Source organism: Hordeum vulgare, chromosome 4H (genome assembly GCF_904849725.1).
Source record: "Hordeum vulgare subsp. vulgare chromosome 4H, MorexV3_pseudomolecules_assembly, whole genome shotgun sequence".
In the NCBI taxonomy this organism is placed as follows: Eukaryota; Viridiplantae; Streptophyta; class Magnoliopsida; order Poales; family Poaceae; genus Hordeum; species Hordeum vulgare.
This window is the reverse complement of record NC_058521.1, coordinates 50,939,212-50,954,074: the sequence shown is the minus strand read 5'-3', so window position 1 is coordinate 50,954,074 and position 14,863 is coordinate 50,939,212.

Genomic DNA, 14,863 nt, shown 5'->3' with positions numbered 1-14,863 from the left:
CTACTCAGCATGCAATTGGGCATAGGATGGTAGAACTACGATGCATAAAACATAGGTGATAGTATGATCAAAGTGACTTGCCTGGTGATGTTGACGAAGAAGAATTTTCGTGAGAAATAACTTGATAGACTACTCGTCACTCTCCGATAAAATCTATATAACAAACATATCATTCACATAAGCACTCATACTAGCAATCATTCTAGCAATCAAAACAAAAGAGAGAGCGAATAAGAATCCGAAAGAAACTTCAACTAAAACTAGGAGTCTTCTACTACATCAAACACTAAATAGTTTTTTTTGTTCTGACTGAAAATAAAACACTAAAATAGAAACAATAACAGAAAACAAAATATAAAATAACTAAGATAACAGAAGTAAAACTTATAAAACAATATTATTTTATAAGTATTTTCAAAATAGGAAATCAAACTAGCAATGCAATCAATTCACAAGTTAGTATAGAACTAGAATTGATTCCATGCAAACAAATAAGAAAAAATAAAATAAAATTTTGTTCTGGTTGAAAAGTTACTGGTAATTATCAGAAAACAAAATATAACTTGTCACAATTACAAAAAAAACAAATTAAGAACAAATAATACAAAAGAAATAGCAAGAAAACAAAAAAGGCTAAAACAGAATATGTTTTGCTTAAAACCTAAGTAAACTTATTTAAAAAAAAAACTGAAACTTAAACTACTGAAAGATATGATCAATAGGAAGCAGCAGAAAAAAGAATCAAATTAAAAGCTATTTTTAAACTCCTGGAATAAGCAAAACAAGCTTTAATTCAATTCTGATCTAACTCAATTTTTATAAATCCAAACATAGACAAATTATATATCTACAGAAACTACATAAAATTTGCGATCCAACGCAAAAAGAATCACCTAATTCGGAGTTATAGACAAATAGATATGAATTTTCTAAGATTGCAATTTTCTGAAAAAACTGCAATACGGGATTTCGTGAATCTCACCATGGGTGACAAAGAGGAAGAACTCCGGCGAGGTAGCTGCTCCGGCGAGGTGGGCAGGTCGCCGGCGGGGAGGGGGAACGGCAGAGGGGGTCGCGGAGGCGAGGAAGGGGGCGTCAGGGGCTCCTGGGCGTTCTTCTGTTCGGCTCCTTGCAGGAACAACAATGGTGGGGGCGTCGTGGCTACGGGCAGGGAGAGGGCGAGCTGATGGGAAAAATGGAACGAGGAGAGGAGGGACGTTCTTATAGGGGTGGTGGGAGGCTCGGAAAGGAAGTGTAGCCCGCGAATCGGGGGAGGGAAACTTCCTGGGAAGCTTCTGCCATGGCCACATAAGGAAGCTAGTGAGGAGGAAGAAGAAGGTGGGATTGGGCCAGATTGGTTTCCTAACATGGCCCAAGTACATTCCTAAAATAAGAGATCTCTTTCCCTTTTTATTAAAACAGGATTTAATACGATTAAAAGGAAATAGAATATCCTCGGAATATAGGGGTATAATATATTAAAAAAATTAGAAAAATAAATTCAAAAAGATGGACATTTTTCCACGGCCAAAATACTTCAAAAAAAATGTATTTTCAGAAAATCCCCTAAATGCTTTATTTCTTTTTGCAAATAATTACTCAAATAAATCTTGGGTGTCATGGCTCAAATATTTCAAAGAATATCCCCGGGTTTGGAGGGTCATGTTTCTCCTCTCTTTTTCTCTTGTTTGACAAAGTATTGTTCCCGACATTCCGTGAGTGAAGAAGAAAACAAAATGCAAATGAAAAATCAAAAGGAAATTCAAGTGCCACCTTGGTTCAAATTCTTTGTAGTTGAAGAAGTCATGCTATCTCCTCTCGCTGGTTTTTTAAAAAATATGAATTTGAATTCACAGGAAAAAGGGGAAAGTCATTTTATTCCCTCTCATTCAAAAGTTTTGAAAAGTTTCAAATTTCACTCAAGTTTCAATCACTCAAGCAAGCAAACAAACAATCTTATAATTATTTTAACATTCCAAAATTTGGGATGTTACATAAGGGAGTTGACAACCGTGTAGTAGATAACTTGTCTAGGATGGAAAATGTTCTTGATGACCCACTTCCTATTGATGATAATTTTCCTGATGAGCAACTTGTTGTTATAAATACTTCACATGGCACTTATTGGTATGCAGATTATGCTAATTACAGTGTTGCTAAATATATTCCGCCTAGCTTCATCTATCAACAAAAGAAAAAATCTTCTATGATTTACGACATTACTTTTGGGATGACCCGCATCTTTATAAAGAAGGAGTGGATGGTGTTATTAGACATCGTATACATGAGCATGAGCAGGAACAAATTTTAAGGAAGTGTCATTCCGAGGCCTACGAAGGACAGCATGCCGGTGACATAACTGCACACAAGGTATTACAATTCGTCTTCTATTGGCCTAGTCTTTTTGAAGATGCTCGTAAGTATGTCCTTTATTGTGATGAATGCCAAAGAGTTGGTAATATTGGTAAACGTCAGGAAATGCTTATGCACTATTAACTTGCTATTGAACCATTTGATGTGTGGGGTTTTGACTTTATGGGACCTTTTCCTTCCTCTAATGGATATACTCATATTCTAGTTGTTGTTGATTAAGTTACTAAGTGGGTAGAAGCTATTCCAACTAGTAGTGTTGATCATAACACCTCTATTAAAATGCTTAAAGAAATTATCTTTCCAAGGTTTGGACTCCCTAGATATTTAATGATTGATGGTGGTTCGCATTTTATTCATGGTGCTTTCCGTAAACTTTTAGCTAAATATGATGTTAACCATAGAATTGCATCACCTTATCGCCCTCAATCTAGTGGTCAAGTTGAATTGAGCAATCGTGAAATAAAATTAATCTTGCAGAAGATTGTCAATAGGTCTAGAAAGAATTGGTTTAAGAAACTTGATGATGCATTGTGGACTTATAGTACTGCTTAAGAATCCCATGGGGATGTCCCCATATAAAATGGTCTGGGGAAAGGCTTGCCATTTACCTCTTGAGTTAGAACATAAATCTTATTGGGAAATTAAAGAACTTAATTATGATTTTAAACTTGCCGGTGAAAAAAGGTTATTTGGTATTAGCTCACTGGATGAATGGAGGACACATGTCGATCCAAACCAACTCAGTGATTGCTACTTCTTGAGCTTGCATTGGTTTTTCCTTGAAGAGGAAAGGGTGATGCAGCAAAGTAGATAAGTATTTCTCTTAGTTTGTTGAGAACCAAGGTATCAATCTAGTAGGAGGAACAAGCAAGGCCCCAATCATAGTACCTACACAAACAATCAAACACTTGCACCCAATGCTAAAAAGGGGTTGTCAATCCCTTTAGAGTTATTTGCAAGGATGAGATCTGATAGAGATAGATATAAAAGATTGCAGAAACAAAAGTAAATAAATTGCAGCAGGATATTTTTGGTATTTTTGGTTTATAGATCTGAAAGTATAATATGGAAAATGGACTCGGGGGCCATAGGTTTCACTAGAGGCTTCTCTCGTAAAGGAAAATAATATGGTGGGTGAACAAATTACTGTCTACCATTTGATAGAAAAGCGAATAATTATGAAGATATCCAAGGCAATGATTATGCATATAGGCATCACGTCCGTGTCAAGTAGATCGAAACGATTCTGCGTCTACTACTACTACTCCACACATCGACCGACTCCTGCCTGCATCTAGAGTATTAAGTTCATGAAGAACAAAGTAACGCATTAAGTAAGATGACATGATGTAGAGGGATCAACTCAAGCAATATGACGAAAACCCCATCTTTTTATCCTCGATGGCAACAATACAATACAATACAATACGTGCCTCTCTACCCCTACTATGTCACTGGGTGAGGACACCGCAAGATTGAACCCAAAACTAAGCACTTCTCCCATTGCAATAATTACCAATCTAGTTGGCCAAACCAAACCAATAACTCGAAGAGACTTGCTAAGATATGAAATCATGCATATAAGAATTTAGAAGAGATTCAAATAATATTCATAGATACTCTAAACATAAACTCACAGTTCATCGGATCTCGACAAACACCCCGCAAAAGAGTATTACATCGGATAGAGCTCCATGAAGATCATGAAGAACATGGTACTGAAGATCAAAGAGAGAGAAGAAGCCATCTAGCTACTAGCTATTGACACGTAGGTCTGTGGTGAACTACTCACGCATCATCGGAGGGGCAATGGAGTTGATGTAGATGCCTTCCGTGATCAATTCCCTATCCGGAAGATTACCGAAAAAGGCTCCCAGATTGGATCTCACGAGAACAGAGGCTCTCGGCGGCAGAAAAGTATTTTCGTGGGTCCTTTTAGTGATGGGTAATATTTGGGAATTTATACGCCGAATAATAGGGTAAGGAGACATGCAGGGGACCAACAAGCCAGGGAGCGCCCCCCTCCCTAGGGCATACCATGCAGGCTTGTGGCCTCCCGGCATGTGTCCTGCCCCCTACTCCAAGTCTTCTGGATTTCTTCTGGTCCAAGAAAAATCATTCCGGATATTTTACTCCGTTTGGACTCCGTTTAATATTCCTTATCTGCAATACAAAAAACATGGAAAAACTGAAACTAGCACTAAGCTCTAGATTAATAGGTTAGTCCCAAAAATAATATAAAACAACATATTAATGCATATAAAACATCCAAAACAGATAATATAATAGCATGGAGCAATCAAAAATTATAGATACGTTGGAGACGTATCAGTGACTCCAAGACACACAGAGCGGAGACCTAAACCTAAAATTTTCATTCGGCTAATCTACCGGATTTGTTTTGAGGATGGATCTATTTTAATCAGTGGAACCATGGGGAACAAGTCCTAATGCGCAAGATTTGAATAAGTGGGCGCAAGAGGGGTGAGATCTTTACCCTAACTTGGTGAAGATCCCCTAATGCGGCGACTGTGGGGTTGAATACAGTCGTCGGCGAAGGACTCTGGTGGCGAGGGCGCATGGAGATGAAGTTGCGACGTCCGTAGACACGAGCGCGGCAGCAAGGGGTTGCAGAGAGCGACGGTTGAAGATGAATTCAAAAGTCGGGTCTGCTCGATATATATATCCACTTACTCTCGGTAACACCAATTCGGAAATTTCAGTGCCATCGAGTATCTTAACTTCCAGGACGAAGAAACTCGGTGAGTCCGATATTCCAAAATTAGTTGTACCGAGGTTCATAAACAAGATCAGTCCTAGTGATTTGGTGGGACCGAGTTAGTGGAGTTGGTCGCACCGAGTGGCACATGGGAGGTTTTGGAAGTTAGCTCTTGTCGAGAGGGAACTCCGAGTGCACCTCGCACAGAGGGTCCGAAAAGTGCTTGCTCAAATTTTGTGATGAAGAATGAATAGATTTTGAGACGAGAAAGCATAGATAGATAGATAAGGGTACTTGAGAATTCTTGTATATATAATTGGCCAAAGAAAATTAAAATCCAAATAGCAACAATTGATATCCTCGAATGAGCAAAAATATGCATACCAACATGCTCACACAATAAGATGTCAAATAAAACATGGCAAACATGCACAACCACTCTAGTATCTACCAAGCACTTTGGTGATGATGAAGTCATCTATATATGAGTACATTGACATAGGATCCAAGCAAGAATACTTGATCATAGGTCATACTCATCGTTTAAGAACAAGTGAGGTTGCCACTCTTACATAAAGCATTTAATGTGTTCACATCTTAAGAGATGCTTTGACTCAAGTCTTAGATTAAATCTCCCCCTTGATGTGACCTCCCCCCCTAAGAGGGACAAACTAACCTTGTTTTGTCGTAGAATGCTTCATATAGGTGTAGTAGTGGTGGATGCTCATTGTTGATGAAGATCATCTTGAGTTGGGAGCTATCCTTGTTGTTTCATATTCTTCTCACCTACATGGGTTTGTCCTACACAAGGAACAAATACAAGCATATCTATGGACATGGAATGAAGTACATATGAGAAGATGTCCATTGATATACTAATTACCCCCTTGATTACCTTTGAGGGAATATGTGACTCCTTGAACTAATGCATATGATTAGAGTTCATTGCAAATAGTTCTTCCCAAAATGAATAAGCGTGAATTTTGTTGGCCGAGCCACCCATCAAGAACTTCTCTAGTTCTTCTTCTTAGGGTCCCACATCAACTTGATGGGGATCCTTGGAGTTGAGGTAGCGCTTGATGAAGTAGAGCTAGTGGTGGCCTTGGGAATCCAATTGACCAAGGGTTGGGATTCTTCTTCAAATGAATCAATCTCCTCTTGAAGCTTGCCCTTGCCCTTGAGCTTGTGATCTTGTGGTGGAAGGTCGTGTTGAGAATTTGTTCCCTTGGGGAGAGTCGGACCATACTTCTCCTTTCGGGGAACAAACTTTGGGTTGGGGTATTAACCTTCTTCCCATTCAACCCCATTGGCATTGAAGTAGCCAATGCCTTTTTCTTTCGGTGTCCTCCTTGCTTGCGTACATTCTCCTCGAATTTCTTACTTCCGGCAAGACTCTTGAAGACACCTCTCTCTATAATTCCTTTCAATAAATCATTTTCTTTCTCAAGTTTAACTTGGCTAAGAGAATCATTAGTTGAATCAAGAGAGCTACTAGGAACAACATCATTGGATTTAACATTAGTGTTGTTTTTATTAGATGAAGAAACTTGCTCGCATTTGTTACTAGTTTGCTTAGAATGAACTTATGGAACAAAATTATACAAGAGTAATCGTCGGGCTATATAAGAAGAACTCTTCTTTCGAAGATCATCATTGATTGCTTTTAGAAACTCATGCTCTTGGTCTAAATTTAGCTTCTCGAAGCATACCTTCTCATGAGTTCTTGCAAGCTCTCTATGATCCTCTAGAGTAGATTCATGGTCTAACTTAAGAGTGTTTAATTCTTTAGCTAGACGCTCAATCTCCTTCTTATCATCATCACACGACTTGTGTTGACTAGCATGATTATCATCAAGTTCATTTTCATTTTATCACTAGTTTTATCAAATAGCAAGTCATCATCTCCTAGTAAGTCATCCTCGTCACTGTTAAAGTCAAAGTACTCGGGGTGTGATACCTTGGGGCCTTTATCCATGAAGCAGTTTCCAATCCCTTCATTCGGTGAATCAAATATGTCATATGAGTTGGAGGGTACGAGTGCAAGACCGGAAACACCTTCATCTTGACTATAGTCAGAGTTAGAGTGGTAGCTTCTCTCAGTTGGTTGTCGGATTTGGAGCCGGATACCCATTAACCAGCATGACCTTGATGTATTCTCCTTGAGTGGCTCTTGGTGTACTTGTCCTTCTTCTCCGGGAGGGTCTTCATTCATAAATATCTTCTCTACTCCTCTCTCTCTCTTCCAGGTGACTCATCTCTTGAGCTTCGTCTACTAGGTGAATCTTCTCTTATTGGGGGGGGGGGGCAAGTACTCATTGGAGTAGTGTCCGGGCCTTCCATAATTGTAGCAGTTTCGATCACGACTAGGTGAACACTTATCTTCATATCTTGAGTTGGAGCTTCTTTCTTTGCCTCTACTATTGTAGAACTTGTTGAATTTCTTGACCTTGAGGATTATCTCTTAACTAGTTACAAGGTTGTCATTTGAAATAGCGGGGGTATCACTTGAAGCTTTGTAAGCACCGCTTGACTTGTTATGAAGCTCTTCTTTGTCCTTGAGTGAAATTTCATGAGAAACAATCCTACTAATGACTTCTGTTTGCTTGAGATCTTTGTATTTTGGCATCATTTGGATCAATGTGCACACGGTGTCGTTATTTCCATCCAAGGCTCTAAGGATCTTCTTGATGGTGAATTTTTCGGTCATCTCTTTGCTTCCTAATTCGGCAATCTCATTTGTGATGAGAGCAAGCCTAGAGTACATCACAACGACTCCTTCAGCATCCTTCATCTTGAACTTGTCAAGTTAACTTTGTAGCACACCCAACTTACATTCTCTGACGGTTGGGTACCTTCGTCATATCAACCAAGTATCCCAAATTTCCTTTGCATTCTCAAGACTGGTAATATTGTTGAAATCTTCGAGGCATAGGCACTTGAATAGAATGTCGCATTCTTGAGCGTTGTATTACAACATATTCAATTATTTCGTGGTCGCTTCACGATACGGATTCCCTTCCATCACCAAAGAATTCACCTTGCAAACCAACATGAACAACAGCCCAAACGATGGGGTTATGACCAAGAATACGCATTTTCATTTTATGCTTCCAACTAGCAAAGTTTGTACCATCAAAGTATGGACCTCTACAATGATAATTTCCCTCACTAGACGCCATACTATTCTAGGTTGTGAAACCAATGCAATGGATACCAAAGCTCTCATACCCCGTGTAGGATCCAAAGAATGCCTAGAGGGAGGGTGATTAGACTACTTGACCAAATAAAAACTTAGCCTTTTTCCAATTTCAGTTGTGGGCAAGTTTTAGCAATTGTAGCAAGTCAAGCACACCCTACACATGCAAGTCTAAGAGTATAGCAGCGGAAAGTAAATACATGCACATGTAAATAAAGGGTAGGGATAGGAAGAACAAACGCAAAGACTGACATGGAGATTTTTGGCGTGGTTCCGATAGGTGGTGATATCGTACGTCCACGTTGATGGAGACTTCTACCACGGAGGGTAACGGCCGCGCGAGTCCACGGAGGGCTCAACCCACGAAGGGTCCACGGAGAAGCGACCTTGTCTTTTCCATCACAGCTTACGTCCACGAAGGACTAGCCTCACTCGGGGTAGATCTTCACGAAGTAGGCGATCTCCTTACCCTTACAAACTTCTTGGTTCAACTCCACAACATGAAGTAGGAGGCTCCCAAGAGACACCTAACCAATCTAGGAGACACCACTCTCCAAAAGTTAATAGATGTGGTAGTATGATAAACTCCTTGCTCTTGTGCTTCAAAAGATAGTCTCCTCAACACTCAACCACTCTCTCACATATGTGGCTTGGGTAGAAGAGATTGATTGGGTGGAAAGCAACTTGGGAAGGCTAGAAATCAAGATTCATATAGTAGGAATGAAATATCTTGATCTCAACACATGAGTAGGTGGCTCTCTCTTAGAAAAATGAATATGACAAGTGTTGGGTCGTTCTGATTACTTCCTCTACGAACAGGGGCGGAGCTGCATCTGCATCTACCGTGTTGCACCTTTACTAATTTAGGTTGATGCATCCATGCATACGTTTAATCTAAGTGTTTAAAGTACCACTGCAAAATAACTTGACCCTGTTGCATGTGCAACAGGGTAGCTGCAAGTAGCTCCGCCCCTGTCTACGAATGAGAGGTGGTGGAGGGGTATATATAGGCATCTCCAAAAATCCATCTGTTACAACATTATTGCCCAACTCACTGGAACCGAAGCGAAACTCAGTGACAACGACTAGTACAAAATGTGGCAACTTTTGTCTTTTCAGTGAGACCGGTATATGAATCTCGTGTTGGGGAACGTTGCATGGGAAACAAAAAAATTCCTACGCGCACGAAGACCTATCATGGTGATGTCCATCTACGAGAGGAGATTTGGATCTACGTACCCTTGTAGATCGCACAGCAGGAAGCGTTAAGAAATGCGGTTGATGTAGTGGAAGGTCTTCACGTCCCTCGAACAGCCCCACGAACCGTCCCACGAACCGTCCCGCGATCCGTCCCACGAACCGTCCCGCGATCCGTCCCACGAACCGTCTCGCGATCCGTTGCACGAACCGTCTTGCGATCCGTCTAATGATCTGTTCCGATCTAGTGCCGAACGGACGGCACCTCCGCGTTCAGCACACGTACAGCTCAATGATGATCTGGGTCTGCTTGATCCAGCAAGAGAGACGGAGAGGTAGATGAGTTCTCTAGCAGCGTGACGACGCTCCGGAGGTTGGTGGTGATCTATCCCAGCAGGGCTCCGCCCGAGCTCCGCAGAAATACGATCTAGAGGAAAAACCGTGGAAGTATGTGGTCGGGCTGCCGTGGCAAAGTTGTGTCTCAAAAACCCCCCAATACCTCTAGTATATATAGGAGGGAGGGAGGGGAGGAGGCAGCCTCAAACCCTCAAGGTTTGGCCGAAATTAGAGGTGGAGGAGTCCTACTCCAATCCTACTTGGAATAGGATTCCACCTTGCCACTTGGAAACTCTTTCCACCTTCTGTTTTTTCCTTCTCAAACCTTATGGGCCTTAGTGGGAACTTATTCCAGCCCACTAGGGGCTGGTTTATCTCTTCTCATAGCCCATGAGACCCCTTGGGGCGTGACACCCCTCCCGATGGTCCCCGGCACCCCTCCCGGCACTCCCGGTACATTACCGATAAGCCCGAAACTTTTCCGGTGACCAAAACAGGACTTCCTATATATCAATCTTTACCTCCGGACCATTCCGGAGCTCCTCGTGACGTCATGGATCTCATCCGGGACTCCGAACAACTTTGGGTTACCAACACCTATAACTCAACTATACCGAAAACATCGTCGAACCTTAAGTGTGCAGACCCTGCGGGTCCGAGAACTATGTAGACATGACCCGAGAGACTCCTCGGTCAATATCCAATAGCGGGAAATAGATGCCCATATTGGATCCTACATATTCTCCGAAGATCTTATCGGTTGAACCTCAGTGTCAAGGATTCATATAATCCTGTATGTCATTCCCTTTGTCCTTCGGTATGTTACTTGCCCGAGATTCGATCGTCAGTATCCGCATACCTATTTCAATCTCGTTTACCGGCAAGTCTCTTTACTCGTTCCATAATACAAGATCCCGTGACTTACACTAAGTCACATTGCTTGCAAGGCTTGTGTGTGATGTTGTATTACCGAGTGGGCCCCGAGATACCTCTCCGTCACACGGAGTGACAAATCCCAGTCTTGATCCATACTAACTCAACGGACACCTTCGGAGATACCTGTAGAGCATCTTTATAGTCACCCAGTTATGTTGTGATGTTTGATACACACAAGGTATTCCTCCGGTGCCAGTGAGTTATATGATCTCATGGTCATAGGAACAAATACTTGACACGCAGAAAACTATCGCAATAAAACGACACGATCAATATGCTACGTTCATAATTTGGGTCTTGTCCATCACATGATTCTCCTAATGATGTGATCCCGTTATCAAGTAACAACACTTGCCTATGGTCAGGAAACCTTGACCATCTTTGATCAACGAGCTAGTCAACTAGAGGCTTACTAGGGACAGTGTTTTGTCTATGTATCCACACAAGTATTGTGTTTCGAATCAATATAATTATAGCATGGATAATAAACGATTATCATGAACAAAGAAATATAATAATAACTAATTTATTATTGCCTCTAGGGCATATTTCCAACAGTCTCCCACTTGCACTAGAGTCAATAATCTAGTCCACATCACTATGTGATTCTAACGAATCCAACACCCTTACAGTTCTGGGGTTTGATCACGTCTTGCTTGTGAGAGAGGTTTTAGTCGACGGTTCTGAACCCTTTCAGATCCGAGTGAGCTTTACAAATCTTTATGTCATCTTGTAGATGTTGCTACTACGTGCTATTCGGAAATACTCCAAATATCTACTCTACTATATGAATCCGTTTCACTACTCATAGTTATTCAGATTAGTGTCAAAGCTTGCATCGACGTAACCCTTTACGACGAACTCTTTAACCACCTTCATAATCGAGAAAAAATCCTTAGTCCATTTAGTTACTAAGGATAACTTTGACCACTGATCAGTGATTCAATCCTGGATCACTCTCTGTACCTCTTAACAGACTTGTTGCAAGGCACACATCAGGTGCGGTACTCAGCATGGCATACTTTAGAGTCTACTGCCAAGGCATAGAAGACGACCTTCGTCTATTCTCTTTATTCTGCCGTGGTCGGGTTTTGAGTCTTACTCAAATTCACACCTTACAACACAGTCAAGAACTCCTTCTTTGCTGATCTATTTTGAACTCCTTCAAAAACTTGTCAAGGCATGCATCTTGTTGAAACTTCTATTAAGTGTTTCGATCTATCTCCATAGATCTTGATGCTCAACGTTCAAGTAGCTAAACTCCTTTCAAACAACCTTTTATGCTTCACAGAAATTCTACATTAATTCTGATCAACAATATGTCAACCACATATACTTATCAGAAATTCTATAGTGCTCCCACTCACTTCTTTGGAAATACAAGATTCTCATAAACCTTGTACAAACCCAAAATCTTTGATCATCTCATCAAAGTGTATATTCCAACTCCGAGGTGCTTGCACCAGTCCATTGAAGGATCGTTGGAGCTTGCATACTTGTTAGTATCCTTAGGATCGACAAAACATTCTGATTGTATCACATACAATCTTTCCTCAAGGAAACCGTCGAGGAAACAATGTTTTGACTTCCTATGTGCAATATTTCACAAATAATGCAGCAACTACTAACATAATTCCAACAGACTTTTAGCATCGCTACGAGTGAGAAAATCACATCATAGTCAACTCTTTGATCTTGTCGAAAACATCTTTGCGACAAGTCGAGCTTTTCTTAATAGTGACTTATCACCATCTGTTGGGGAACGTCGCATGGGAAACAAAAAATTTCCTACGCGCACGAAGACCTATCATGGTGATGTCCATCTACGAGAGGGGATGAGTGATCTACGTACCCTTGTAGACCGTACAGCAGAAGCGTTAGTGAACGCGGTTGATGTAGTGGAACGTCCTCACGTCCCTCGATCCGCCCCGCGAACAATCCCGCGATCAGTCCCACGATCTAGTACCGAACGGACGGCACCTCCGCGTTCAGCACAAGTACAGCTCGACGATGATCTCGGCCTTCTTGATCCAACAAGAGAGACGGAGAGGTAGAAGAGTTCTCCGGCAGCATGACGGCGCTCCGGAGGTTGGTGATGATCTCGTCTCAGCAGGGCTCCGCCCAAACTCCGCAGAAACGCGATCTAGAGGGAAAACCGTGGAGGTATGTGGTCGGGCTACCGTGGAAAAGTCGTCTCAAATCAGCCCTAAAACCTCTGTATATATAGGTGGGAGAGAGGGTACCTTGACTTGGGGCTCAAGGAGCCCCAAGGGGGTCGTCCGAGCCAAGGGGGAAGGTCTCCCCCCCCCCCAAACCGAGTTGGACTTGGTTTGGTGGGTGGGAGTCCTTCCTTCCCTTCCCACCTCCTCCTTTTTTTTCTCTTTGATTTTTCTTCCAATGCGCATAGGGCCCTTTTGGGCTGCCCCACCAGCCCACTAAGGGCTGGTGTGCCACCCTCAAGGCCTATGGGCTTCCCCGGGGTGGGTTGCCCCCCCCCCCCCGGTGAACTCCCGGAAACCATTCGTCATTCCCGGTAACTCCGAAAACCTTCCGGTAATCAAATGAGGTCATCCTATATATCAATCTTCGTTTCCGGACCATTCCAGAAACCCTCGTGACGTCCGTGATCTCATTCGGGACTCCGAACAACATTCGGTAACCAACCATATAACTCAAATACGCATAAAACAACGTCGAACCTTAAGTGTGCACACCCTGCGGGTTCGAGAACTATGTAGACATGACCCGAGAGACTCCTCGGTCAATATCCAATAGCGGGACCTGGATGCCCATATTGGATCCTACATATTCTATGAAGAACTTATCGTTTGAACCTCAGTGCCAAGGATTCATATAATCCCGTATGTCATTCCCTTTGTCCTTCGGTATGTTACTTGCCCGAGATTCGATCGTCAGTATCCGCATACCTATTTCAATCTCGTTTACCGGCAAGTCTCTTTACTCGTTCCGTAATACAAGATCCCGCAACTTACACTAAGTTACATTGCTTGCAAGGCTTGTGTGTGATGTTGTATTACCGAGTGGGCCCCGAGATACCTCTCCGTCCCACGGAGTGACAAATCCCAGTCTTGATCCATACTAACTCAACTAACACCTTCGGAGACACCTGTAGAGCATCTTTATAGTCACCCAGTTACGTTGCGACGTTTGATACACACAAAGTATTCCTCCGATGTCAGTGAGTTATATGATCTCATGGTCATAGGAACAAATACTTGACACGCAGAAAACAGTAGCAACAAAATGACACGATCAACATGCTACGTCTATTAGTTTGGGTCTAGTCCATCACGTGATTCTCCTAATGACGTGATCCAGTTATCAAGCAACAACACCTTGTTCATAATCAGAAGACACTGACTATCTTTGATCAACTGGCTAGCCAACTAGAGGCTTGATAGGGACAGTGTTTTGTCTATGTATCCACACATGTAAATGAGTCTTCATTCAATACAATTATAGAATGGATAATAAACGATTATCTTGATACAGGAATTATAATAATAACTATATTTATTATTGCCTCTAGGGCATAATTCCAACACCATCATCGTCTGTCTTCCTTTTAAAGATCCATCTTTACTTAATAGTCTTACTACCATCAAGCAGTTCTTCCAAAGTCTACACTTTGTTTCATACATGGATTCTCTCTCGGATTTCATTGCCTCCAGCCATTTGTCGGAATCCGGGCCCACCATTTCTTCTCCATTACTCGTAGGTTCATTGTTGTTTCAACAACATGACCTATAAGAGAGGGTTATCGTACCACTCTGTAGTAGTACGCGACCTTTGTCGACCTACGAGGTTTGTAGTAACTTAATCCGAAGCTCTAATGATCACCATCATCAGCTTCCACTTCAATTGGTGTAGACGCCACAGGAACATCTTCCTGCGCCCTGCTACACACTGGTTAAAGTGACGGTTCACTAACCTCATCAAGTTCCACCACCCTCCCACTCAATTCTTCCGAGAGAAACCTTTCCTCGAGAAAGGACCCGTTTCTAGAAACAAACACTTTGCTTCCAGATCTGACATAGGAGATGTATCCAACTGTTTTGGATATCCTATGAAGATGCATTTATCCG